Raw genomic sequence first — 6,000 nt, 5'->3', positions numbered from 1 at the left:
GAAAATCCGTCAATCGGTTAGGATGAACATATCAAGGATAGACTTGCCTGGGGATGTCAAGGAGGATACCCGTTGTCATACCCCAAAATTTTCCCGTTAATCTTTCAAGACATTCTTCAAGGCACTCCAACTCATTTTTCAAGACATTGATCTTAAAGGAACAAAGACCCAGCTCACAAGTGGCCAAATCCAGAAAATGACTCAAACTAGCATGCTCGCTAGGCGAGCAAATCCTTCGCCTAGCGAACTCTTCGCTGCACCACTCGCCTAGCGAAGCTTGCGAATACCAGAAATTTTGGGCTTCATTCTGAGCCCATCAGGTCACAAAAACTATTATAAATACCAAGACCTCATTCAGAAAAGAGGACGGGGAAAAAACAGAGGAGAAAAAGAGAAACACAAACACACACAGAGAGCAAACCCCGGAGGCTAACCAAAAGAATTCAGAGCAACCCTAAAGGAAACCCTGAAGAAAACTCATCTGCACAAAGGTTACCTCCGCCCACTCGATCCGATACAAACCCTAAGAGTGATCTGCCAATTCACTGGTGCAATTCAATCGCAAACAGGTTTGCACCATCACTACCGTTTTATACTTCCAATTTGTAATCTCTAAATACATGATGCATTATGATTGAATTCTGGATATGTAGTTAGATTTTGCATGTGGGTTTAAGTATGCATGAATATCCTGAATGTTTAACCGTGTAATTTCTGTAATGGATGCCATAGGGTTCGGAGTTCCGGAAACCGTACTGTTATCAAACTCAAAACCCTCAGCCGTTCTCTAGCACCTCGCTTAGCGAACATGTAGCGAGTGTTCGCCAAGCCTTCGCTAGGCGAGGCAGTAGCGAACATGACAGTCGCTGATTTTGCCGTTCTGTTCTGTGCTTATCTGACATGTTTTATTATAACCATGTATTATTGGCCAGGCATTCTTACTACTGTGATTCTTTTGTTTGGTACAACTCTCGATTGCACCCCGTTTTGGTATTCTAACCCGTTTGTTGACTTTTTGTGAGGGTTCACATACTCCCGAAGAAGGTAGCTTGCTAGGTATTCCACTTTATTTGTGGGATACCCTTGTGGAGATTCATCCTAATTACCTAACTGATTACAAATGTTGCCTTTGAATATATGCTCTTGGTCCTCTCTTTGTTGCCTTACGGTATTACGGTCATGTCCCGCGAACGTGGGGATACACTTAGCAAAAACCCTTCGATTAAATCATCATGTCCATATAAGATAAACCATAGTCCCTCGGATGTTGCCTTCGAATATATGATTTTGTCCCTCGATGGCCCGTCGTTGTAGCCTACAGTTAAATGATGATCGTCCCTTCGAATGCTAAGGTATCCTTACAAATGTTGCCTTCAATGACCAATCGATGACCCTACGATGTCCCTTTACATCCAAAGGATAAGACTACTTACTTCTCAATAGTAAGGACAGTTTTACCCTCATAAGGATAGGAAATGCCCATAAAGACCTGGGGTAGGTATAACTCTTAAATGCTTACTCACAACTTAAAATACTTTTCACACCTCACACTTGGCAAAACATCTATTAGAAAATCACCACTTGGTATACATTTGCACTAGAATCATTGCCAAGTTATATTTTTCTAAACAGCTTTCAAAATTAAACGAGATAAACACTTTGTATGCATTCGTACAAGAATCATTACAAAGTTAAACTCTCTTTTCAAACATTTTCTAAACATTTCTCAAACACTTTTTCAAACAACAAAAACATAAGTGATTAAGCAATTAAGAGCCCATGGATAACCATGGATACAAAGGGTGCTAAAACCTTCCCTTTGTATAATGTACCTCCCGAACCCAAAATCTAATCAAGGTCTTTCCTGTTCTTTTCCACCTTTCCTTATTGGATAAAAGAAAAGTCGGTGGCGACTCTTGCTATCCGCGACATTTGCTTTCCAAAGCAAAAGCACCCAAAGTCAGTTCGCCGTATGACAGAACTGGCGACTCTGCTGGGGATAAAGGATCTTTAAAAGAGAGGTTGCCTTAAAAAAAAACAAAAAAAAAACAAGATCACTTATTTGAATTGTCTGATTTACTTTTGAGGGATTGCTTGAGTATTTTATGCTTGAGTGAAAGATCCTACACCCGGATCTAGTGTACCTTAGGTAAGTAGCAAGAGATCATCGCGACTATCCGGCGTATATTGGAATGGTTAAAATGATGGCTACGGTTAATGTGACACTTTAGATGTCCTGATGTTCCTCATGTTTACTTGAGGAAAAATTTGGCGTCTGCGTGGTGTCATCAAAGCATTAACCAGACCTTTAGAACCCTAATTGACTCATCCTAGCCATTAGAAAGTAGTGAGATAACTGACTTCGGTTCCGACTGGGGTTGGTTGAGACTCGATACTACACTCTTTGAGATTGGACTTTAGGGAAGCTTTGGTCAACCACTTGGTGTTGCACTGAAGTGGACTTAAGGAAAGGTCAATGATTTGAGATCCTTCTAGAACCCGGTTACTATTCTAGGACAGGTTGAACCAACCAAACTTCAGTGGGGAGGGTACTTACCTATGGAACTCATGCAAGCCTTAAAACCTAGGAATGATTGCTATGCGACTTATTGGTGCTTGTTATTTGTTTAACATCATAACATCATAACATCATAACATCATAACATCATGACATCATGGCATTGTACTAACCATTTCAAGGACTTAGGGATTTAACTTTGCTCTGTTTTGTAAGGCTATGGCTCCCAGGAAGACCATCCGGATCAATTTTGTAGCAATCTCTCCTCAACTCAAGGATTTAGTGTCAGAACTTCCCGATCAGGCTCAGTTTATCAAAAAACATGGTTCTCTCCTCAATTTGGTTACCACTGGTTTCAAAGAAGATATGATGAGAGTCTTATTCCAGTTCTTCGATCCTAAACATCATTGCTTCACATTCCCAGATTATCAGTTGGTACCCACATTAGAAGAATTTTCCAGGCTGCTTGGGATACCTACCCTTGATCAAACACCTTTCAGTGGTCTAGAAAAGATTCCGAAGTCTGAAGAAGTTGCCGCGGCTTTACACATGACAAAGTCCGACATTGAAACCAATTGGGTAACAAGAAGTGGAATTAAGGGTTTACTTGCCAAATTTCTGATAAATAAGGCCCGAGAATTCTTAAAGGTTATGGATGTCCATGCTTTCGAAGATGTCCTAGCATTACTAATCTATGGTTTGGTGTTATTTCCTAATCCAGACCAATTCATAGACATGAATGCTATTAAGATATTTCTCACTCATAACCCGGTGCCTACCTTGCTTGGAGACATTTTGCATTCCCTTCACACTCGTATTATGAAGAGGCAAGGGACTCTCATGTGCTGCATACCTTTATTATCTAGGTGGTTTATTTCGCACCTTCCTCGATCAGTCTTGAAGAATGAGCAAAATTTGAAATGGCCTCAAAGGATAATGTCGCTCTCCCATTTAGACATCCGTTGGTGTCCTCATCTCGAAGAAAATGTTATCCTCATCGACCGTTGTGGAGAATTCTCTAACGTACCACTCCTGGGGATGAGGGGAGGTATTACTTATAATCCTGCTTTAGCCCTACGTCAGTTCGGTTGTGCTCGAAGAGATGGTCCACATGAGATAATTATCCAAGGCACTGTGTTTGACTATGACAACGATTCCCAAGGTCTCCGTCAAAGATTTGTACGAGCTTGGGGCATGGTGAAAAGAAGCACTTTAGGACAGAAAAACTCTATTCCTATGGAACCTTATCTCAGATGGGTACGCGCAAGAGCTCGTGAGCTTACCATGCCATATCTTGCAGTCGAACCGCTGATTGTTGAACCAGGAGTTGAAGGAGGTACTCCTCAGATCATTCCTTATCCAGATATGCCTACCAATGTTGAAGAATTGAAGAGATCCTGGATCCAGTTGACAGAGGAAAGGGATACTTTTGAAGCCCAGTTCTGTGCTGAAAGGAAGAGAGTGTTAGAACTTACCAGCCAACTTAATGAGGAACAAAGACTCAATGCATATCTTCGCCCAAAAAGAAGCTGTCCCTGGGAGACTTGAACTTTCATTGTATTTTATTATTCTTGTTGTAATAAACGTTGATTAATAAAAGTTCTTTTCTTGGTGGTTTACGCAAAGTTAAATTCCAAAAGTCCTTGAAAACATTTCATACATTGCATAGCATAGCATAACGTTGCATAACAGGTATTCTAAAAGATCAATGTCCTCACGGTCTTCCTATTGCAAACAGAAAGATGGCTCTCGAACAAACTGTCAAAGATCTCCAGGCTCAGAATGCTCAATTCCAGGAGATGATCCTGAACTTATCCAAGGGGCAGGAGGAGCTGAAGGCTCTATTGCTCGAGAAGAAGAAAGACAAGAAAGTTGTGAGTTATATTAACCCGGGAAGAAGGCTTAAAGGGCAGGCTGTAGGAGTCAAGATTAGAATTCCGAAGGATCAAGGAGAGGTGACAGAAAATGATTCGGAAGATGAGAATGCTGATCCTTTCAACCATGAGGACGACGATGAAGATTATGAAAATGAATTGTACTCTCCAAAAGATGATAAGTACAAATTGCTGGAAGAACGTATGCTAGCTATGGAGGGTCAAAAGGCGCCCGGTCTGGATTTCGAAAGCTTAGGTCTAGTCTCATATGTGGTCATTCCCCGCAAATTCAAGGTCCCCACTTTCACTAAGTACGATGGTGCGTCTTGTCCTCAGATGCATCTGAGAGCTTATGTGAGAAAGATTCATCCGTATACCACTGATAGGAAGCTATGGATCCATTTCTTCCAAGAGAGTCTGTCTGGCATACAGTTAGAGTGGTATTATCAGCTCGAGAGCTCTAACATCCACACCTGGACTGATTTAGCGACAACTTTCTACAAGCATTACCAGTATAATTCTGAATTAGCGCCTACTCGGCTACAGTTGCAGAATATGACTATGGGCTCTAAAGAAAGCTTCAAAGAATATGCTAAAAAATGGAGAGATTTGGCTGGCAGAGTCAAACCCCCTATGACTGATCGAGAATTAGTGGACATGTTCTTGGGTACATTGACTGGCCCATTCTACAGCCATCTACTGGGAAGTTCTTCATCGGGTTTCACTGAACTTATATTGACAGGGGAACGCGTTGAAAGCGGCATTCGAAGTGGAAATATACAGGCGGCTACCTCTGCAAGCACCAAAAAGCCCTATCAGGGGAGGAGCGAATCAAATGCTGTGTACGGTGAAAGGGGCCATAACTAGAAAAATCGTGACCATACCATTGGAGCAGTTACGATTGCAGCACCGCCATCTCAAAACCTCCAGCACAGACAAGACAGGCCAAGAAGGCAGTTTACCAAGATCAATATGACTTTAGCACAAGCACTGCAGGGTATGCTAAAGGCAAATTTAATTACTCTCAGAGGCCCTCCTGCAAATCTCAACACTACTTCTCCTCGTTATAATCCCAATGCCAGGTGCGCATATCACTCTAATCACCCCGGGCATGATACAAACGATTGTTGGTTGTTGAAGAATAAGATTCAGGATATGATCGACGCTGGAGAAATTGAATTTGATCCTCCAGAGACTCCTAATATCATCACTGCTTCTATGCCTAATCATGACAAGACTGTTAATGCTGTGGATGACAATTCTCACATTTCTAATGTAGCTGACTTAGCATCTCCTCTCTTGACCATCAAGAAGAAGTTGTTGCAAGCTGGTTTATTTCCAGGTTGTGCTGAAAATTGCGATCTCTGTATACCCCGACCCAATGATTGCTTGAAGTTGAGGAGTGGTATTCAACGGCTGATGGATGATCACACAATTCTCTTCGAAAAGATTCCTAAGGTGGAAAACCCTATTGAAGAAATATCTGTGATTGCTAGGTCTAAAGTTCCGGTGAAGATTACCGCTACTAGAGTGCCTGTGAAGATTACTGCTGAGCCCAAGGTAGCTCCCCTAATTATTACTGCACCTGGCCCAGTACCATATTCCTCA

Source organism: Lathyrus oleraceus, chromosome 1 (genome assembly GCF_024323335.1).
Source record: "Lathyrus oleraceus cultivar Zhongwan6 chromosome 1, CAAS_Psat_ZW6_1.0, whole genome shotgun sequence".
NCBI lineage: Eukaryota > Viridiplantae > Streptophyta > Magnoliopsida > Fabales > Fabaceae > Lathyrus > Lathyrus oleraceus.
The sequence above is the reverse complement of the archived record's forward strand: the minus strand, read 5'-3'. Positions refer to the sequence as shown.